The sequence below is a fragment of the Thermobia domestica genome, chromosome 13 (assembly GCF_964235325.1).
Source record: "Thermobia domestica chromosome 13, izTheDome1.hap1.1, whole genome shotgun sequence".
Lineage (NCBI taxonomy): Eukaryota > Metazoa > Arthropoda > Insecta > Zygentoma > Lepismatidae > Thermobia > Thermobia domestica.
In genome coordinates this window covers 119,815,338-119,839,072 of record NC_137466.1, presented here as the reverse complement: position 1 = coordinate 119,839,072, position 23,735 = coordinate 119,815,338, and the positions used below count along the sequence as shown (strand labels likewise).

General features: G+C 38.9%; 8 pseudogenes; all 8 read left to right on the top strand.

Moving 5' to 3' along the window:
- The first annotated feature begins 189 nt into the window (after positions 1-189).
- Positions 190-603, top strand: LOC145667732 (piwi-like protein Siwi pseudogene; annotated as a pseudogene).
- A 2,793-nt stretch (positions 604-3,396) lies between these two features.
- Positions 3,397-3,834, top strand: LOC145667731 (piwi-like protein Siwi pseudogene; annotated as a pseudogene).
- Positions 3,835-5,036: 1,202 nt separating this feature from the next.
- Positions 5,037-5,450, top strand: LOC145667730 (piwi-like protein Siwi pseudogene; annotated as a pseudogene).
- Positions 5,451-8,267: 2,817 nt separating this feature from the next.
- LOC145667729 (piwi-like protein Siwi pseudogene) lies at positions 8,268-8,681 on the top strand (annotated as a pseudogene).
- Positions 8,682-11,499: 2,818 nt separating this feature from the next.
- LOC145667727 (piwi-like protein Siwi pseudogene) lies at positions 11,500-11,913 on the top strand (annotated as a pseudogene).
- Positions 11,914-14,730: 2,817 nt separating this feature from the next.
- Positions 14,731-15,144, top strand: LOC145667726 (piwi-like protein Siwi pseudogene; annotated as a pseudogene).
- A 2,817-nt stretch (positions 15,145-17,961) lies between these two features.
- LOC145667725 (piwi-like protein Siwi pseudogene) lies at positions 17,962-18,375 on the top strand (annotated as a pseudogene).
- A 2,818-nt stretch (positions 18,376-21,193) lies between these two features.
- On the top strand, positions 21,194-21,607 carry LOC145667724 (piwi-like protein Siwi pseudogene; annotated as a pseudogene).
- Positions 21,608-23,735: the final 2,128 nt, after the last annotated feature.

Here is a 23,735-nt window from a genome sequence, read left to right as displayed (position 1 = left end):
AGCGCATTTTGGAAAAGGACAGAGACCTTTCATTATGTGTTAATATTACGCTTTGAGAAATAAACGTGTTGTGGAGAAGTGGTTTGAAGAGATGGTGACCGACTAATTTACCTTTCGCTGAAATGTTGCGTGAATCGGGCAGTTCCAACGCAAATTAATGTTGCAAGGAATCTTGCTTCGAAGAGAGACATGTGGATTGCAACGAAAGTTGCCATTCAGATAAATTGTAAGATCGGTGTTGCACCATGGAGTGTAGAAGTACCTCTCAGTAGTTTAATGGTTGTGGGTTTTGATTTGTGTCATGGTACCAACGAGATGGAAAGATCAGTTGGTGCGTTGGTTGCGTCGTGGAATAAGTCATGCAGCAGATACTTTTTTGCTGTGTCCCCATACAACAATAGAGAAAAACTTTCAAATGAGTTTTCAGCCAACTTAACAAAAGTGTTACATAAATACAGGAATCTAAACAATGCATTGTCTCAGAGGATCATCATTTACCATGATGCTCCGGGAGAATGTCAACTTTCGTATGCGTTCCAACATGAAGTAGAAATTCTTAAGCAAAGTCTAAACAAAATATACGGAGGACAAGGAATCATATAAATGGCATTTATTGTTGTAACTAAGAGAATTAACACCAGACTTTTAATGGATAAAATAAATCAACCTCCGGGGACAATGGCAGATGACTGTGTCACATTGTCAGAGAGGTATGACTTCTACTTCGTATCACAGTCAGTTTGTCAGGGCACAATTAGTCCAACATCATACAAAGTGTTGGGGCCCACATTGAAGACTGTAGTGATTGTGAATGATTTATTATCGATTTATTAATTTTATACATATTTGTTTTACCAGCGAACAATGATATGGGCTACCTATGTTGTTTGTGTTATTCGTATCTTGTGTGTCATAGTACATTTTGGAAAAGGACAGATACTTTTCATTATGTGTTTACATTATGCCTTGAGAAAAAAACGTGTTGTGGATTAGAGCTCTGAAGGGACGGCGACCGACTCATTAACCTTTCGCTGAATAAGCATTTTATAATTGTGATGTGATTCATATAATTGTAATTATTGTTTTGTAATAAAATCATGAGAGACACCATCCTGACTCCTCCTACAACCTATTACCACACCTTGTGTGACGTCTGGTTCTCGCTCTAAGGCTCACTTGCAATTGTCGCCGAGCCTTGCGACCGAGCTTAAATATTACCGAAAACTTCCGCTTTGGGAAGTCGAGGTCGAGTCACGGTCAAAGAAGTAGGGCAGTTGCTGATGGACTCCTACCAATAGACTGGAGCTTCACATGAGAGAGAGAGGAGCTTGCCGACGATGAGAACAGAGCCATCGGGGTAGCAAGAGGAGTCGATACTTTAATGGCTGGGGTCTTCACAAACAGTCTGTACTAGATGATTTTCGTGTGTTCTCATAAGTTTATGCAGTCCCTTCTATACTGTAAAGGAATCTGTGTGTTTGTGTTGGGGCCCACATTGAAGACTGTAGTGATTGATTTATTATCGATTTATTAATTTTATACACATTTTTGTTTTACCACCGAACAATGATGTTGGCTACCTGTTTGATTTGTGTTATTCGTGTCTTGTGTGTCAAAGCGCATTTTGGAAAAGAGCAGAGACCTTTCATTTGTGTTAATATTACGCTTTGAGAAATAAACGTGTTGTGGACTAGTCGTCTGAAGAGATGGTGACTGACTGATTTACCTTTCCCTGAAGTATGCTTGAATTGGACAGTTCCAACGCAAGTTATTGTTGCCAGAAATCTTGTTTCCAAGAGAGACATGTGGATTGCAACGAAAGTTGCCATTCAGGATAAATTGTAAGATCGGTGGTGCACCGTGAAGTGTAGAAATACCTCTCAGTGGTTTAATGATTATTGGATTTGATTTCTGTCATGATACCAACGAGAAGGGAAAATCATTTGGTGCGTTGGTTGCGTCGAGGAATAAGTCATGCAGCAGATACTTTTCTGCTGTGTCCCCATACAACAATAGAGAAAAACTTTCAAATGAGTTTTCAGCCAACTTAACAAAAGTGTTACATAAATACAGGAATCTAAACAATGCATTGTCTCAGAGGATCATCATTTACCGTGATGGTACGGGAGAATGTCAAATTTCGTATGCGTTCCAACATGAAGTAGAAATTCTTAAGCAAAGTCTAAACAAAATTTACGGAGGCCCAGGAATCATATAGATGGCATTTATTGTTGTAACTCAGTGAATTAACACCAGACTTTTCATGGATAAAATAAATCAACCTCCGGGGACAATGGCAGATGACTGTGCCACATTGTCAAAGAGGTACGACTTGTACTTCGTATCACAGTCAGTCCGTCAATGCACAATTAGTCCAACATCATACAATGTGTTGGGGCCCACATTGAAGACTGTAGTGATTGTGATTGATTTATTATCGATTTATTAATTTTATACATATGTGTTTTACCAGCGAACAATGATATGGACTACCTACTTTGTTTGTGTTATTCGTATCTTGTGTGTCATAGTACATTTTGGAAAAGGACAGATACTTTTCATTATGTGTTTACATTATGCTTTGAGAAATAAACGTGTTGTGGATTAGTGCTCTGAAGGGACGGCGACCGACTCAATTACCTTTCAGTGAATAAGCATTTTATAATTGAGATGTGATTCATATAATTGTAATTATTGTTTTGTAATAAAATCATAAGAGACACCATCCTGACTCCTCCTACAACCTATTACCACACCTTCTGTGACGTTTGGTACTCGCTCTAAGGCTCACTTGTAATAGTCGTCGAGCCTTGCGCCCGAGCTTAAATATTACCGAAAACTTCCGCTTTGGGAAGACGAAGTCGAAGTCACGGTCAAAGAAGTAGGGGAGTTGCTGATGGACTCCTACCAATAGACTGGAGCTTCAAATGAGAGAGAGACGAGCTTGCCGACGATGAGACCAGAGACATCGAGGTAGCCAGAGGAGTCGAGCCTTTAATGGCGGGGATCTTCATCAAACAGTCTGTACTAGATGATTTTCGTGTGTTCTCATAAGTTTATGCAGTCCCTTCTATACTGTAAAGGTATCTGTGTGTTTGTGTTGGAGCCCACACTGAAGAGTGTACTGATTGATTTATTATCGATTTATTAATTTTATACATATATGTTCTACCAGCGAACAATGATGTGGGCTAACTATTTTGTTTGTGTTATTCGTGTCTTGTGTGTCAAAGCGCATTTTGGAAAAGGACAGAGACCTTTCATTATGTGTTAATATTACGCTTTGAGAAATAAACGTGTTGTGGAGAAGTGGCTAGAAGAGATGGTGACCGACTAATTTACCTTTCGCTGAAATGTTGCGTGAATCGGGCAGTTCCAACACAAATTAATGTTGCGATGAATCTTGCTTCGAAGAGAGACATGTGGAATGCAACGAAAGTTGGCATTCAGATAAATTGTAAGATCGGTGTTGCACCATGGAGTGTAGAAGTACCTCTCAGTGGTTTAATGGTTGTGGGATTTGATTTGTGTCATGGTACCAACGAGATGGAAAGATCAGTTGGTGCGTTGGTTGCGTCGTGGAATAAGTCATGCAGCAGATACTTTTTTGCTGTGTCCCCATACAACAATAGAGAAAAACTTTCAAATGAGTTTTCAGCCAACTTAACAAAAGTGTTACATAAATACAGGAATCTAAACAATGCATTGTCTCAGAGGATCATCATTTACCATGATGCTCCGGGAGAATGTCAACTTTCGTATGCGTTCCAACATGAAGTAGAAATTCTTAAGCAAAGTCTAAACACAATGTACGGAGGACCAGGAATCATATAGATGGCATTTATTGTTGTAACTCAGTGAATTAACACCAGACTTTACATGGATAAAATAAATCAACCTCCGGGGACAATGGCAGATGACTGTGTCACATTGTCAAAGAGGTACGACTTGTACTTCGTATCACAGTCAGTTCGTCAATGCACAATTAGTCCAACATCATACAATGTGTTGGGGCCCACATTGAAGACTGTAGTGATTGTGATTGATTTATTATCGATTTATTAATTTTATACATATTTGTTTTACCAGCGAACAATGATATGGGCTACCTACTTTGTTTGTGTTATTCGTATCTTGTGTGTCATAGTACATTTTGGAAAAGGACAGATACTTTTCATTATGTGTTTACAATATGCTTTGAGAAATAAACGTGTTGTGGATTAGTGCTCTGAAGGGACGGCAACCGACTCAATTACCTTTCAGTGAATAAGCATTTTATAATTGAGATGTGATTCATATAATTGTAATTATTGTTTTGTAATAAAATCATGAGAGACACCATCCTGACTCCTCCTACAACCTATTACCACACCTTCTGTGACGTTTGGTACTCGCTCTAAGGCTCACTTGTAATAGTCGTCGAGCCTTGCGCCCGAGCTTAAATATTACCGAAAACTTCCGCTTTGTTAAGACGAAGTCGAAGTCACGGTCAAAGAAGTAGGGGAGTTGCTGATGGACTCCTACCAATAGACTGGAGCTTCAAATGAGAGAGAGACGAGCTTGCCGACGATGAGACCAGAGACATCGAGGTAGCCAGAGGAGTCGAGCCTTTAATGGCGGGGATCTTCATCAAACAGTCTGTACTAGATGATTTTCGTGTGTTCTCATAAGTTTATGCAGTCCCTTCTATACTGTAAAGGTATCTGTGTGTTTGTGTTGGGGCCCACACTGAAGAGTGTACTGATTGATTTATTATCGATTTATTAATTTTATACATATATGTTCTACCAGCGAACAATGATGTGGGCTAACTATTTTGTTTGTGTTATTCGTGTCTTGTGTGTCAAAGCGCATTTTGGAAAAGGACAGAGACCTTTCATTATGTGTTAATATTACGCTTTGAGAAATAAACGTGTTGTGGAGAAGTGGTTTGAAGAGATGGTGACCGACTAATTTACCTTTCGCTGAAATGTTGCGTGAATCGGGCAGTTCCAACACAAATTAATGTTGCGAGGAATCTTGCTTCGAAGAGAGACATGTGGATTGCAACGAAAGTTGCCATTCAGATAAATTGTAAGATCGGTGTTGCACCATGGAGTGTAGAAGTACCTCTCAGTGGTTTAATGGTTGTGGGATTTGATTTGTGTCATGGTACCAACGAGATGGAAAGATCAGTTGGTGCGTTGGTTGCGTCGTGGAATAAGTCATGCAGCAGATACTTTTTTGCTGTGTCCCCATACAACAATAGAGAAAAACTTTCAAATGAGTTTTCAGCCAACTTAACAAAAGTGTTACATAAATACAGGAATCTAAACAATGCATTGTCTCAGAGGATCATCATTTACCATGATGCTCCGGGAGAATGTCAACTTTCGTATGCGTTCCAACATGAAGTAGAAATTCTTAAGCAAAGTCTAAACAAAATGTACGGAGGACCAGGAATCATATAGATGGCATTTATTGTTGTAACTCAGTGAATTAACACCAGACTTTTCATGGATAAAATAATTCAACCTCCGGGGACAATGGCAGATGACTGTGTCACATTGTCAGAGAGGTATGACTTCTACTTCGTATCACAGTCAGTTTGTCAGGGCACAATTAGTGCAACATCATACAATGTGTTGGGGCCCACATTAAAGACTGTAGTGATTGTGATTGATTTATTATCGATTTATTAATTTTATACATATTTGTTTTACCAGCGAACAATGATATGGGCTACCTATGTTGTTTGTGTTATTCGTATCTTGTGTGTCATAGTACATTTTGGAAAAGGACAGATACTTTTCATTATGTGTTTACATTATGCCTTGAGAAAAAAACGTGTTGTGGATTAGTGCTCTGAAGGGACGGCGACCGACTCATTAACCTTTCGCTGAATAAGCATTTTATAATTGTGATGTGATTCATATAATTGTAATTATTGTTTTGTAATAAAATCATGAGAGACACCATCCTGACTCCTCCTACAACCTATTACCACACCTTGTGTGACGTCTGGTTCTCGCTCTAAGGCTCACTTGCAATTGTCGCCGAGCCTTGCGACCGAGCTTAAATATTACCGAAAACTTGCGCTTTGGGAAGTCGAGGTCGAGTCACGGTCAAAGAAGTAGGGGAGTTGCTGATGGACTCCTACCAATAGACTGGAGCTTCAAATGAGAGAGAGACGAGCTTGCCGACGATGAGACCAGAGACATCGGGGTAGCCAGAGGAGTCGAGCCTTTAATGGCGGGGATCTCATCAAACAGTCTGTACTAGATGATTTTCGTGTGTTCTCATAAGTTTATGCAGTCCCTTCTATACTGTAAAGGAATCTGTGTGTTTGTATTGGGGCCCACATTGAAAACTGTAGTGATTGATTTATTATCGATTTATTAATTTTATACATATTTTTGTTTTACCACCGAACAATGATGTTGGCTACCTGTTTGATTTGTGTTATTCGTGTCTTGTGTGTCAAAGCGCATTTTGGAAAAGAGCAGAGACCTTTCATTTGTGTTAATATTACGCTTCGAGAAATAAACGTGTTGTGGACTAGTCGTCTGAAGAGATGGCGACTGACTGATTTACCTTTCCCTGAAGTGTTGCTTGAATTGGACAGTTCCAACGCAAGTTATTGTTTCCAGAAATCTTGTTTCCAAGAGAGACATGTGGATTGCAACGAAAGTTGCCATTCAGATAAATTGTAAGATCGGTGGTGCACCGTGAAGTGTAGAAATACCTCTCAGTGGTTTAATGATTATTGGATTTGATTTCTGTCATGATACGAACGAGATGGGAAAATCATTTGGTGCGTTGGTTGCGTCGAGGAATAAGTCATGCAGCAGATACTTTTCTGCTGTGTCCCCATACAACAATAGAGAAAAACTTTCAAATGAGTTTTCAGCCAACTTAACAAAAGTGTTACATAAATACAGGAATCTAAACAATGCATTGTCTCAGAGGATCATCATTTACCGTGATGGTACGGGAGAATGTCAAATTTCGTATGCGTTCCAACATGAAGTAGAAATTCTTAAGCAAAGTCTAAACAAAATTTACGGAGGCCCAGGAATCATATAGATGGCATTTATTGTTGTAACTCAGTGAATTAACACCAGACTTTACATGGATAAAATAAATCAACCTCCGGGGACAATGGCAGATGACTGTGTCACATTGTCAAAGAGGTACGACTTGTACTTCGTATCACAGTCAGTTCGTCAATGCACAATTAGTCCAACATCATACAATGTGTTGGGGCCCACATTGAAGACTGTAGTGATTGTGATTGATTTATTATCGATTTATTAATTTTATACATATTTGTTTTACCAGCGAACAATGATATGGGCTACCTACTTTGTTTGTGTTATTCGTATCTTGTGTGTCATAGTACATTTTGGAAAAGGACAGATACTTTTCATTATGTGTTTACATTATGCTTTGAGAAATAAACGTGTTGTGGATTAGTGCTCTGAAGGGACGGCGACCGACTCAATTACCTTTCAGTGAATAAGCATTTTATAATTGAGATGTGATTCATATAATTGTAATTATTGTTTTGTAATAAAATCATGAGAGAAACCATCCTGACTCCTTTTACAACCTATTACCACACCTTCTGTGACGTTTTGTACTCGCTCTAAGGCTCACTTGTAATAGTCGTCGAGCCTTGCGCCCGAGCTTAAATATTACCGAAAACTTCCTCTTTGGGAAGACGAAGTCGAAGTCACGGTCAAAGAAGTAGGGGAGTTGCTGATGGACTCCTACCAATAGACTGGAGCTTCAAACGAGAGAGAGACGAGCTTGCCGACGATGAGACCAGAGACATCGAGGTAGCCAGAGGAGTCGAGCCTTTAATGGCGGGGATCTTCATCAAACAGTCTGTACTAGATGATTTTCGTGTGTTCTCATAAGTTTATGCAGTCCCTTCTATACTGTAAAGGTATCTGTGTGTTTGTGTTGGGGCCCACACTGAAGAGTGTACTGATTGATTTATTATCGATTTATTAATTTTATACATATATGTTCTACCAGCGAACAATGATGTGAGCTAACTATTTTGTTTGTGTTATTCGTGTCTTGTGTGTCAAAGCGCATTTTGGAAAAGGACAGAGACCTTTCATTATGTGTTAATATTACGCTTTGAGAAATAAACGTGTTGTGGAGAAGTGGTTAGAAGAGATGGTGACCGATTAATTTACCTTTCGCTGAAATGTTGCGTGAATCGGGCAGTTCCAACACAAATTAATGTTGCAAGGAATCTTGCTTCGAAGAGAGACATGTGGATTGCAACGAAAGTTGCCATTCAGATAAATTGTAAGATCGGTGTTGCACCATGGAGTTTAGAAGTACCTCTCAATGGTTTAATGGTTGTGGGATTTGATTTGTGTCATGGTACCAACGAGATGGAAAGATCAGTTGGTGCGTTGGTTGCGTCGTGGAATAAGTCATGCAGCAGATACTTTTTTGCTGTGTCCCCATACAACAATAGAGAAAAACTTTCAAATGAGTTTTCAGCCAACTTAACAAAAGTGTTACATAAATACAGGAATCTAAACAATGCATTGTCTCCGGGGATCATCATTTACCATGATGCTCCGGGAGAATGTCAACTTTCGTATGCGTTCCAACATGAAGTAGAAATTCTTAAGCAAAATCTAAACAAAATGTACGGAGGACCAGGAATCATATAGATGGCATTTATTTGGTTAACTAAGAGAATTAACACCAGACTTTTCATGGATAAAATAATTCAACCTTCGGGGACAATGGCAGATGACTGTGTCACATTGTCAGAGAGGTATGACTTCTACTTCGTATCACAGTCAGTTTGTCAGGGCACAATTAGTGCAACATCATACAATGTGTTGGGGCCCACATTAAAGACTGTAGTGATTGTGATTGATTTATTATCGATTTATTAATTTTATACATATTTGTTTTACCAGCGAACAATGATATGGGCTACCTATGTTGTTTGTGTTATTCGTATCTTGTGTGTCATAGTACATTTTGGAAAAGGACAGATACTTTTCATTATGTGTTTACATTATGCCATGCGAAAAAAACGTGTTGTGGATTAGTGCCCTGAAGGGACGGCGACCGACTCATTAACCTTTCGCTGAATAAGCATTTTATAATTGTGATGTGATTCATATAATTGTAATTATTGTTTTGTAATAAAATCATGAGAGACACCATCCTGACTCCTCCTACAACCTATTACCACACCTTGTGTGACGTCTGGTTCTCGCTCTAAGGCTCACTTGCAATTGTCGCCGAGCCTTGCGACCGAGCTTAAATATTACCGAAAACTTGCGCTTTGGGAAGTCGAGGTCGAGTCACGGTCAAAGAAGTAGGGGAGTTGCTGATGGACTCCTACCAATAGACTGGAGCTTCAAATGAGAGAGTGACGAGCTTGCCGACGATGAGACCAGAGACATCGAGGTAGCCAGAGGAGTCGAGCCTTTAATGGCGGGGATCTTCATCAAACAGTCTGTACTAGATGATTTTCGTGTGTTCTCATAAGTTTATGCAGTCCCTTCTGTACTGTAAAGGAATCTGTGTGTTTGTGTTGGGGCCCACATTGAAGACTGTAGTGATTGATTTATTATCGATTTATTAATTTTATACATATTTTTGTTTTACCACCGAACAATGATGTTGGCTACCTGTTTGATTTGTGTTATTCGTGTCTTGTGTGTCAAAGCGCATTTTGGAAAAGAGCAGAGACCTTTCATTTGTGTTAATATTACGCTTTGAGAAATAAACGTGTTGTGGACTAGTCGTCTGAAGAGATGGTGACTGACTGATTTACCTTCCCCTGAAGTGTTGCTTGAATTGGGCAGTTCCAACGCAAGTTATTGTTGCCAGAAATCTTGTTTCCAAGAGAGACATGTGGATTGCAACGAAAGTTGCCATTCAGATAAATTGTAAGATCGGTGGTGCACCGTGAAGTGTAGAAATACCTCTCAGTGGTTTAATGATTATTGGATTTGATTTCTGTCATGATACGAACGAGATGGGAAAATCATTTGGTGCGTTGGTTGCGTCGAGGAATAAGTCATGCAGCAGATACTTTTCTGCTGTGTCCCCATACAACAATAGAGAAAAACTTTCAAATGAGTTTTCAGCCAACTTAACAAAAGTGTTACATAAATACAGGAATCTAAACAATGCATTGTCTCAGAGGATCATCATTTACCGTGATGGTACGGGAGAATGTCAAATTTCGTATGCGTTCCAACATGAAGTAGAAATTCTTAAGCAAAGTCTAAACAAAATTTACGGAGGCCCAGGAATCATATAGATGGCATTTATTGTTGTAACTCAGTGAATTAACACCAGACTTTTCATGGATAAAATAAATCAACCTCCGGGGACAATGGCAGATGACTGTGTCACATTGTCAAAGAGGTACGACTTGTACTTCGTATCACAGTCAGTCCGTCAATGCACAATTAGTCCAACATCATACAATGTGTTGGGGCCCACATTGAAGACTGTAGTGATTGTGATTGATTTTTTTATCGATTTATTAATTTTATACATATTTGTTTTACCAGCGAACAATGATATGGGCTACCTACTTTGTTTGCGTTATTCGTATCTTGTGTGTCATAGTACATTTTGGAAAAGGACAGATACTTTTCATTATGTTTTACATTATGCTTTGAGAAATAAACGTGTTGTGGATTAGTGCTCTGAAGGGACGGCGACCGACTCATTTACCTTTCACTGAATAAGCATTTTATAATTGAGATGTGGTTCATATAATTGTAATTATTGTTTTGTAATAAAATCATGAGAGACACCATCCTGACTCCTCCTACAACCTATTACCACACCTTCTGTGACGTTTGGTACTCGCTCTAAGGCTCACTTGTAATAGTCGTCGAGCCTTGCGCCCGAGCTTAAATATTACCGAAAACTTCCGCTTTGGGAAGACGAAGTCGAAGTCACGGTCAAAGAAGTAGGGGAGTTGCTGATGGACTCCTACCAATAGACTGGAGCTTCAAATGAGAGAGAGAGGAGCTTGCCGACGATGAGAACAGAGACATCGAGGTAGCCAGAGGAGTCGAGCCTTTAATGGCGGGGATCTTCATCAAACAGTCTGTACTAGATGATTTTCGTGTGTTCTCATAAGTTTATGCAGTCCGTTCTATACTGTAATGGTATCTGTGTGTTTGTGTTGGGGCCCACATTGAAGAGTGTACTGATTGATTTATTATCGATTTATTAATTTTATACATATATGTTCTACCAGCGAACAATGATGTGGGCTAACTATTTTGTTTGTGTTATTCGTGTCTTGTGTGTCAAAGCGCATTTTGGAAAAGGACAGAGACCTTTCATTATGTGTTAATATTACGCTTTGAGAAATAAACGTGTTGTGGAGAAGTGGTTTGAAGAGATGGTGACCGACTAATTTACCTTTCGCTGAAATGTTGCGTGAATCGGGCAGTTCCAACGCAAATTAATGTTGCAAGGAATCTTGCTTCGAAGAGAGACATGTGGATTGCAACGAAAGTTGCCATTCAGATAAATTGTAAGATCGGTGTTGCACCATGGAGTGTAGAAGTACCTCTCAGTGGTTTAATGGTTGTGGGTTTTGATTTGTGTCATGGTACCAACGAGATGGAAAGATCAGTTGGTGCGTTGGTTGCGTCGTGGAATAAGTCATGCAGCAGATACTTTTTTGCTGTGTCCCCATACAACAATAGAGAAAAACTTTCAAATGAGTTTTCAGCCAACTTAACAAAAGTGTTACATAAATACAGGAATCTAAACAATGCATTGTCTCAGAGGATCATCATTTACCATGATGCTCCGGGAGAATGTCAACTTTCGTATGCGTTCCAACATGAAGTAGAAATTCTTAAGCAAAGTCTAAACAAAATATACGGAGGACAAGGAATCATATAAATGGCATTTATTGTTGTAACTAAGAGAATTAACACCAGACTTTTAATGGATAAAATAAATCAACCTCCGGGGACAATGGCAGATGACTGTGTCACATTGTCAGAGAGGTATGACTTCTACTTCGTATCACAGTCAGTTTGTCAGGGCACAATTAGTCCAACATCATACAAAGTGTTGGGGCCCACATTGAAGACTGTAGTGATTGTGAATGATTTATTATCGATTTATTAATTTTATACATATTTGTTTTACCAGCGAACAATGATATGGGCTACCTATGTTGTTTGTGTTATTCGTATCTTGTGTGTCATAGTACATTTTGGAAAAGGACAGATACTTTTCATTATGTGTTTACATTATGCCTTGAGAAAAAAACGTGTTGTGGATTAGAGCTCTGAAGGGACGGCGACCGACTCATTAACCTTTCGCTGAATAAGCATTTTATAATTGTGATGTGATTCATATAATTGTAATTATTGTTTTGTAATAAAATCATGAGAGACACCATCCTGACTCCTCCTACAACCTATTACCACACCTTGTGTGACGTCTGGTTCTCGCTCTAAGGCTCACTTGCAATTGTCGCCGAGCCTTGCGACCGAGCTTAAATATTACCGAAAACTTCCGCTTTGGGAAGTCGAGGTCGAGTCACGGTCAAAGAAGTAGGGCAGTTGCTGATGGACTCCTACCAATAGACCGGAGCTTCACATGAGAGAGAGAGGAGCTTGCCGACGATGAGAACAGAGCCATCGGGGTAGCCAGAGGAGTCGATACTTTAATGGCTGGGGTCTTCACAAACAGTCTGTACTAGATGATTTTCGTGTGTTCTCATAAGTTTATGCAGTCCCTTCTATACTGTAAAGGAATCTGTGTGTTTGTGTTGGGGCCCACATTGAAGACTGTAGTGATTGATTTATTATCGATTTATTAATTTTATACATATTTTTTGTTTTACCACCGAACAATGATGTTGGCTACCTGTTTGATTTGTGTTATTCGTGTCTTGTGTGTCAAAGCGCATTTTGGAAAAGAGCAGAGACCTTTCATTTGTGTTAATATTACGCTTTGAGAAATAAACGTGTTGTGGACTAGTCGTCTGAAGAGATGGTGACTGACTGATTTACCTTTCCCTGAAGTGTTGCTTGAATTGGACAGTTCCAACGCAAGTTATTGTTGCCAGAAATCTTGTTTCCAAGAGAGACATGTGGATTGCAACGAAAGTTGCCATTCAGATAAATTGTAAGATCGGTGGTGCACCGTGAAGTGTAGAAATACCTCTCAGTGGTTTAATGATTATTGGATTTGATTTCTGTCATGATACCAACGAGAAGGGAAAATCATTTGGTGCGTTGGTTGCGTCGAGGAATAAGTCATGCAGCAGATACTTTTCTGCTGTGTCCCCATACAACAATAGAGAAAAACTTTCAAATGAGTTTTCAGCCAACTTAACAAAAGTGTTACATAAATACAGGAATCTAAACAATGCATTGTCTCAGAGGATCATCATTTACCGTGATGGTACGGGAGAATGTCAAATTTCGTATGCGTTCCAACATGAAGTAGAAATTCTTAAGCAAAGTCTAAACAAAATTTACGGAGGCCCAGGAATCATATAGATGGCATTTATTGTTGTAACTCAGTGAATTAACACCAGACTTTTCATGGATAAAATAAATCAACCTCCGGGGACAATGGCAGATGACTGTGTCACATTGTCAAAGAGGTACGACTTGTACTTCGTATCACAGTCAGTCCGTCAATGCACAATTAGTCCAACATCATACAATGTGTTGGGGCCCACATTGAAGACTGTAGTGATTGTGATTGATTTATTATCGATTTATTAATTTTATACATATTTGTTTTACCAGCGAACAATGATATGGGCTACCTACTTTGTTTGCGTTATTCGTATCTTGTGTGTCATAGTACATTTTGGAAAAGGACAGATACTTTTCATTATGTTTTACATTATGCTTTGAGAAATAAACGTGTTGTGGATTAGTGCTCTGAAGGGACGGCGACCGACTCATTTACCTTTCACTGAATAAGCATTTTATAATTGAGATGTGGTTCATATAATTGTAATTATTGTTTTGTAATAAAATCATGAGAGACACCATCCTGACTCCTCCTACAACCTATTACCACACCTTCTGTGACGTTTGGTACTCGCTCTAAGGCTCACTTGTAATAGTCGTCGAGCCTTGCGCCCGAGCTTAAATATTACCGAAAACTTCCGCTTTGGGAAGACGAAGTCGAAGTCACGGTCAAAGAAGTAGGGGAGTTGCTGATGGACTCCTACCAATAGACTGGAGCTTCAAATGAGAGAGAGACGAGCTTGCCGACGATGAGACCAGAGACATCGAGGTAGCCAGAGGAGTCGAGCCTTTAATGGCGGGGATCTTCATCAAACAGTCTGTACTAGATGATTTTCGTGTGTTCTCATAAGTTTATGCAGTCCCTTCTATACTGTAAAGGTATCTGTGTGTTTGTGTTGGGTCCCACATTGAAGATTGTAGTGATTGATTTATTATCGATTTAATAATTTTATACATATATGTTCTACCAGCGAACAATGATGTGGGCTAACTATTTTGTTTGTGTTATTCGTGTCTTGTGTGTCAAAGCGCATTTTGGAAAAGGACAGAGACCTTTCATTATGTGTTAATATTACGCTTTGAGAAATAAACGTGTTGTGGAGAAGTGGTTTGAAGAGATGGTGACCGACTAATTTACCTTTCGCTGAAATGTTGCGTGAATCGGGCAGTTCCAACGCAAATTAATGTTGCAAGGAATCTTGCTTCGAAGAGAGACATGTGGATTGCAACGAAAGTTGCCATTCAGATAAATTGTAAGATCGGTGTTGCACCATGGAGTGTAGAAGTACCTCTCAGTGGTTTAATGGTTGTGGGTTTTGATTTGTGTCATGGTACCAACGAGATGGAAAGATCAGTTGGTGCGTTGGTTGCGTCGTGGAATAAGTCATGCAGCAGATACTTTTTTGCTGTGTCCCCATACAACAATAGAGAAAAACTTTCAAATGAGTTTTCAGCCAACTTAACAAAAGTGTTACATAAATACAGGAATCTAAACAATGCATTGTCTCAGAGGATCATCATTTACCATGATGCTCCGGGAGAATGTCAACTTTCGTATGCGTTCCAACATGAAGTAGAAATTCTTAAGCAAAGTCTAAACAAAATATACGGAGGACAAGGAATCATATAAATGGCATTTATTGTTGTAACTAAGAGAATTAACACCAGACTTTTAATGGATAAAATAAATCAACCTCCGGGGACAATGGCAGATGACTGTGTCACATTGTCAGAGAGGTATGACTTCTACTTCGTATCACAGTCAGTTTGTCAGGGCACAATTAGTCCAACATCATACAAAGTGTTGGGGCCCACATTGAAGACTGTAGTGATTGTGAATGATTTATTATCGATTTATTAATTTTATACATATTTGTTTTACCAGCGAACAATGATATGGGCTACCTATGTTGTTTGTGTTATTCGTATCTTGTGTGTCATAGTACATTTTGGAAAAGGACAGATACTTTTCATTATGTGTTTACATTATGCCTTGAGAAAAAAACGTGTTGTGGATTAGAGCTCTGAAGGGACGGCGACCGACTCATTAACCTTTCGCTGAATAAGCATTTTATAATTGTGATGTGATTCATATAATTGTAATTATTGTTTTGTAATAAAATCATGAGAGACACCATCCTGACTCCTCCTACAACCTATTACCACACCTTGTGTGACGTCTGGTTCTCGCTCTAAGGCTCACTTGCAATTGTCGCCGAGCCTTGCGACCGAGCTTAAATATTACCGAAAACTTCCGCTTTGGGAAGTCGAGGTCGAGTCACGGTCAAAGAAGTAGGGCAGTTGCTGATGGACTCCTACCAATAGACCGGAGCTTCACATGAGAGAGAGAGGAGCTTGCCGACGATGAGAACAGAGCCATCGGGGTAGCCAGAGGAGTCGATACTTTAATGGCTGGGGTCTTCACAAACAGTCTGTACTAGATGATTTTCGTGTGTTCTCATAAGTTTATGCAGTCCCTTCTATACTGTAAAGGAATCTGTGTGTTTGTGTTGGGGCCCACATTGAAGACTGTAGTGATTGATTTATTATCGATTTATTAATTTTATACATATTTTTTGTTTTACCACCGAACAATGATGTTGGCTACCTGTTTGATTTGTGTTATTCGTGTCTTGTGTGTCAAAGCGCATTTTGGAAAAGAGCAGAGACCTTTCATTTGTGTTAATATTACGCTTTGAGAAATAAACGTGTTGTGGACTAGTCGTCTGAAGAGATGGTGACTGACTGATTTACCTTTCCCTGAAGTGTTGCTTGAATTGGACAGTTCCAACGCAAGTTATTGTTGCCAGAAATCTTGTTTCCAAGAGAGACATGTGGATTGCAACGAAAGTTGCCATTCAGATAAATTGTAAGATCGGTGGTGCACCGTGAAGTGTAGAAATACCTCTCAGTGGTTTAATGATTATTGGATTTGATTTCTGTCATGATACCAACGAGAAGGGAAAATCATTTGGTGCGTTGGTTGCGTCGAGGAATAAGTCATGCAGCAGATACTTTTCTGCTGTGTCCCCATACAACAATAGAGAAAAACTTTCAAATGAGTTTTCAGCCAACTTAACAAAAGTGTTACATAAATACAGGAATCTAAACAATGCATTGTCTCAGAGGATCATCATTTACCGTGATGGTACGGGAGAATGTCAAATTTCGTATGCGTTCCAACATGAAGTAGAAATTCTTAAGCAAAGTCTAAACAAAATTTACGGAGGCCCAGGAATCATATAGATGGCATTTATTGTTGTAACTCAGTGAATTAACACCAGACTTTTCATGGATAAAATAAATCAACCTCCGGGGACAATGGCAGATGACTGTGTCACATTGTCAAAGAGGTACGACTTGTACTTCGTATCACAGTCAGTCCGTCAATGCACAATTAGTCCAACATCATACAATGTGTTGGGGCCCACATTGAAGACTGTAGTGATTGTGATTGATTTATTATCGATTTATTAATTTTATACATATTTGTTTTACCAGCGAACAATGATATGGGCTACCTACTTTGTTTGCGTTATTCGTATCTTGTGTGTCATAGTACATTTTGGAAAAGGACAGATACTTTTCATTATGTTTTACATTATGCTTTGAGAAATAAACGTGTTGTGGATTAGTGCTCTGAAGGGACGGCGACCGACTCATTTACCTTTCACTGAATAAGCATTTTATAATTGAGATGTGGTTCATATAATTGTAATTATTGTTTTGTAATAAAATCATGAGAGACACCATCCTGACTCCTCCTACAACCTATTACCACACCTTCTGTGACGTTTGGTACTCGCTCTAAGGCTCACTTGTAATAGTCGTCGAGCCTTGCGCCCGAGCTTAAATATTACCGAAAACTTCCGCTTTGGGAAGACGAAGTCGAAGTCACGGTCAAAGAAGTAGGGGAGTTGCTGATGGACTCCTACCAATAGACTGGAGCTTCAAATGAGAGAGAGACGAGCTTGCCGACGATGAGACCAGAGACATCGAGGTAGCCAGAGGAGTCGAGCCTTTAATGGCGGGGATCTTCATCAAACAGTCTGTACTAGATGATTTTCGTGTGTTCTCATAAGTTTATGCAGTCCCTTCTATACTGTAAAGGTATCTGTGTGTTTGTGTTGGGTCCCACATTGAAGATTGTAGTGATTGATTTATTATCGATTTATTAATTTTATACATATATGTTCTACCAGCGAACAATGATGTGGGCTAACTATTTTGTTTGTGTTATTCGTGTCTTGTGTGTCAAAGCGCATTTTGGAAAAGGACAGAGACCTTTCATTATGTGTTAATATTACGCTTTGAGAAATAAACGTGTTGTGGAGAAGTGGTTTGAAGAGATGGTGACCGACTAATTTACCTTTCGCTGAAATGTTGCGTGAATCGGGCAGTTCCAACGCAAATTAATGTTGCAAGGAATCTTGCTTCGAAGAGAGACATGTGGATTGCAACGAAAGTTGCCATTCAGATAAATTGTAAGATCGGTGTTGCACCATGGAGTGTAGAAGTACCTCTCAGTGGTTTAATGGTTGTGGGTTTTGATTTGTGTCATGGTACCAACGAGATGGAAAGATCAGTTGGTGCGTTGGTTGCGTCGTGGAATAAGTCATGCAGCAGATACTTTTTTGCTGTGTCCCCATACAACAATAGAGAAAAACTTTCAAATGAGTTTTCAGCCAACTTAACAAAAGTGTTACATAAATACAGGAATCTAAACAATGCATTGTCTCAGAGGATCATCATTTACCATGATGCTCCGGGAGAATGTCAACTTTCGTATGCGTTCCAACATGAAGTAGAAATTCTTAAGCAAAGTCTAAACAAAATATACGGAGGACAAGGAATCATATAAATGGCATTTATTGTTGTAACTAAGAGAATTAACACCAGACTTTTAATGGATAAAATAAATCAACCTCCGGGGACAATGGCAGATGACTGTGTCACATTGTCAGAGAGGTATGACTTCTACTTCGTATCACAGTCAGTTTGTCAGGGCACAATTAGTCCAACATCATACAAAGTGTTGGGGCCCACATTGAAGACTGTAGTGATTGTGAATGATTTATTATCGATTTATTAATTTTATACATATTTGTTTTACCAGCGAACAATGATATGGGCTACCTATGTTGTTTGTGTTATTCGTATCTTGTGTGTCATAGTACATTTTGGAAAAGGACAGATACTTTTCATTATGTGTTTACATTATGCCTTGAGAAAAAAACGTGTTGTGGATTAGAGCTCTGAAGGGACGGCGACCGACTCATTAACCTTTCGCTGAATAAGCATTTTATAATTGTGATGTGATTCATATAATTGTAATTATTGTTTTGTAATAAAATCATGAGAGACACCATCCTGACTCCTCCTACAACCTATTACCACACCTTGTGTGACGTCTGGTTCTCGCTCTAAGGCTCACTTGCAATTGTCGCCGAGCCTTGCGACCGAGCTTAAATATTACCGAAAACTTCCGCTTTGGGAAGTCGAGGTCGAGTCACGGTCAAAGAAGTAGGGCAGTTGCTGATGGACTCCTACCAATAGACTGGAGCTTCACATGAGAGAGAGAGGAGCTTGCCGACGATGAGAACAGAGCCATCGGGGTAGCAAGAGGAGTCGATACTTTAATGGCTGGGGTCTTCACAAACAGTCTGTACTAGATGATTTTCGTGTGTTCTCATAAGTTTATGCAGTCCCTTCTATACTGTAAAGGAATCTGTGTGTTTGTGTTGGGGCCCACATTGAAGACTGTAGTGATTGATTTATTATCGATTTATTAATTTTATACACATTTTTGTTTTACCACCGAACAATGATGTTGGCTACCTGTTTGATTTGTGTTATTCGTGTCTTGTGTGTCAAAGCGCATTTTGGAAAAGAGCAGAGACCTTTCATTTGTGTTAATATTACGCTTTGAGAAATAAACGTGTTGTGGACTAGTCGTCTGAAGAGATGGTGACTGACTGATTTACCTTTCCCTGAAGTGTTGCTTGAATTGGACAGTTCCAACGCAAGTTATTGTTGCCAGAAATCTTGTTTCCAAGAGAGACATGTGGATTGCAACGAAAGTTGCCATTCAGGATAAATTGTAAGATCGGTGGTGCACCGTGAAGTGTAGAAATACCTCTCAGTGTTTTAATGATTATTGGATTTGATTTCTGTCATGATACCAACGAGAAGGGAAAATCATTTGGTGCGTTGGTTGCGTCGAGGAATAAGTCATGCAGCAGATACTTTTCTGCTGTGTCCCCATACAACAATAGAGAAAAACTTTCAAATGAGTTTTCAGCCAACTTAACAAAAGTGTTACATAAATACAGGAATCTAAACAATGCATTGTCTCAGAGGATCATCATTTACCGTGATGGTACGGGAGAATGTCAAATTTCGTATGCGTTCCAACATGAAGTAGAAATTCTTAAGCAAAGTCTAAACAAAATGTACGGAGGACCAGGAATCATATAGATGGCATTTATTGTTGTAACTCAGTGAATTAACACCAGACTTTTCATGGATAAAATAAATCAACCTCCGGGGACAATGGCAGATGACTGTGTCACATTGTCAAAGAGGTACGACTTGTACTTCGTATCACAGTCAGTCCGTCAATGCACAATTAGTCCAACATCATACAATGTGTTGGGGCCCACATTGAAGACTGTAGTGATTGGGATTGATTTATTATCGATTTATTAATTTTATACATATTTGTTTTACCAGCGAACAATGATATGGGCTACCTACTTTGTTTGCGTTATTCGTATCTTGTATGTCATAGTACATTTTGGAAAAGGACAGATACTTTTCATTATGTGTTTACATTATGCTTTGAGAAATAAACGTGTTGTGGATTAGTGCTCTGAAGGGACGGCGACCGACTGATTTACCTATCACTGAATAAGCATTTTATAATTGTGATGTGATTCATATAATTGTAATTATTGTTTTGTAATAAAATCATAAGAGACACCATCCTGACTCCTCCTACAACCTATTACCACACCTTCTGTGACGTTTGGTACTCGCTCTAAGGCTCACTTGTAATAGTCGTCGAGCCTTGCGCCCGAGCTTAAATATTACCGAAAACTTCCGCTTTGGGAAGACGAAGTCGAAGTCACGGTCAAAGAAGTAGGGGAGTTGCTGATGGACTCCTACCAATAGACTGGAGCTTCAAATGAGAGAGAGAGGAGCTTGCCGACGATGAGAACAGAGACATCGAGGTAGCCAGAGGAGTCGAGCCTTTAATGGCGGGGATCTTCATCAAACAGTCTGTACTAGATGATTTTCGTGTGTTCTCATAAGTTTATGCAGTCCCTTCTATACTGTAAAGGTATCTGTGTGTTTGTGTTGGAGCCCACACTGAAGAGTGTACTGATTGATTTATTATCGATTTATTAATTTTATACATATATGTTCTACCAGCGAACAATGATGTGGGCTAACTATTTTGTTTGTGTTATTCGTGTCTTGTGTGTCAAAGCGCATTTTGGAAAAGGAGAGAGACCTTTCATTATGTGTTAATATTACGCTTTGAGAAATAAACGTGTTGTGGGGAAGTGGTTTGAAGAGATGGTGACCGACTAATTTACCTTTCGCTGAAATGTTGCGTGAATCGGGCAGTTCCAACGCAAATTAATGTTGCAAGGAATCTTGCTTCGAAGAGAGACATGTGGATTGCAACGAAAGTTGCCATTCAGATAAATTGTAAGATCGGTGTTGCACCATGGAGTGTAGAAGTACCTCTCAGTGGTTTAATGGTTGTGGGATTTGATTTGTGTCATGGTACCAACGAGATGGAAAGATCAGTTGGTGCGTTGGTTGCGTCGTGGAATAAGTCATGCAGCAGATACTTTTTTGCTGTGTCCCCATACAACAATAGAGAAAAACTTTCAAATGAGTTTTCAGCCAACTTAACAAAAGTGTTACATAAATACAGGAATCTAAACAATGCATTGTCTCAGAGGATCATCATTTACCATGATGCTCCGGGAGAATGTCAACTTTCGTATGCGTTCCAACATGAAGTAGAAATTCTTAAGCAAAGTCTAAACAAAATTTACGGAGGCCCAGGAATCATATAGATGGCATTTATTGTTGTAACTAAGAGAATTAACACCAGACTTTTCATGGATAAAATAATTCAACCTCCGGGGACAATGGCAGATGACTGTGTCACATTGTAAGAGAGGTATGACTTCTACTTCGTATCAGTCAGTTCGTCAGGGCATAATTAGTCCAACATCATACAATGTGTTGGGGCCCACATTGAAGACTGTAGTGATTGTGATTGATTTATTATCGATTTATTAATTTTATACATATTTGTTTTACCAGCGAACAATGATATGGGCTATCTATTTGATTTGTGTTATTCGTATCTTGTGTGTCATAGCACAATTTTGGAAACGGACAGAGACTTTTCATTATGTTTTTATATTATGCTTCGAGAAATAAACGTGTTGTGGATTAGTGCTCTGAAGGGACGGCGACCGACTGATTTACCTTTCGCTGAATAAGCATTTTATAATTGTGGTGTGATTCATATAATTGTAATTATTGTTTTGTAATAAAATCATAAGAGACACCATCCTGACTCCTCCTACAACCTTTTACCACACCTTGTGTGACGTCTGGTTCTCGCTTTAAGGCAACTTGTAATAGTCGCCGAGCCTGGCGCCCGAGCTTAAATATTACCGAAAACTTCCGCTTTGGGAAGTCGAAGTAGAAGTCGCGGTCAAAGAAGTAGAGGAGTTGCTGTTGGACTCCCATCAATAGACTGGAGCTTCACATGAGAGAAAGGATTTTGCCGACGTTGTTAGACAAGAGCCAGAGGAGCGGAGTTTTTAGTGGCTGGGGTCTTCATCAAACAGTCTGTACTAGATGATTGTCGTGTGTTCTCATAATTTAATGCCATCCCTTTTATACTGTTAAGGAATCTGTGTGTTTGTGTTGGGACCCATATTGAAGACTGTAGTGATTGATTTATTATCGATTTATTAATTTTATACATATTTGTTTTACCACCTAACAATGATGTGGGCTACCTATTTGATTTGTGTTATTCGTGTCTTGTGTGTGGAAGCGCAGTTTGGAAAAGGATAGAGACATTTCAAACCGTATCTTAATTTTCTACATATTTGTTTTACCAGCGAACAATGATGTGGGCTACCTATGTGTTTGTTTGTGTGTGTGATGTGTTTGTTTGTGTGTTTGTTTGTGTGTTGTGTCAAAGCGCATTTTCGAAAAGGACAGAGACTTTTCATTATGTGTTAACATTACGCTTTGAGAAATAAACGTGTTGTTGACTAGTACTCTGAAGAGACGGTGACCGATTGATTTACCTTTCGCTGAATCTACATTTTATAATTGTGCTTTCAGTTTCAGTTTTTCAGTTTCTACTCCAAAGCCTATGAAATATATTTTGAACCACTCTTAAGTTTCCGATACTACCCGACTCTATTCTAAATACATTCGTGAATATACGTCAGATTGGTAAAAAATTACAAAGTTACAAAGTGCAAAATTAAATTGGCTATAAATTTAAAGGAATTAAGTTACCTACAATATTGCGATAAAGGTACACTCATGTCCAAAATTTTTGTCGCATGTCTATAAATATGTTTGTTGAAAGAATATAATTTGAAAACAAATTCACCCGGTATTTCTTACAATGTTTGCATGTGTATAATTAGTAAAGACATGTATGTGGCTAATGTCATGTCAAAAGAGCAGTAAATATGAACAATAAAACGAAAATAAAACTTTCTTGTCCATTTAACAACATTTTGTTTTACTCATTCTAATTTTCTTATTTATATATTTTTCCAATGAAATTTGCCACAAATATACATTTCCCGATTATACACATGGTATCAGTATTAAAAGTACTCAGCAAAACCATTATCAAATTATATTCTTACAAGAAGGCAATTATAGATATGCGACAATAATTTTGGACATTATTATGGACATTTTGGGCCTTTTTTCACTGCAACATGTAAACATGTACCAATATCCTTAAACTTACTGACTAATATTTTATGTGGATAACCACCAAAACTCTCTATGACTGCAAACATATAATTAATCAACTCAAAATGGCCGTTAAAAGCTGCAATACGTATTGGTGTACCACCATTGACATCTGTTTGAGTAATAAAGCTTTTAATATTTTGTCCCACACATTGACTCAATTATTCCAGTTTTGAA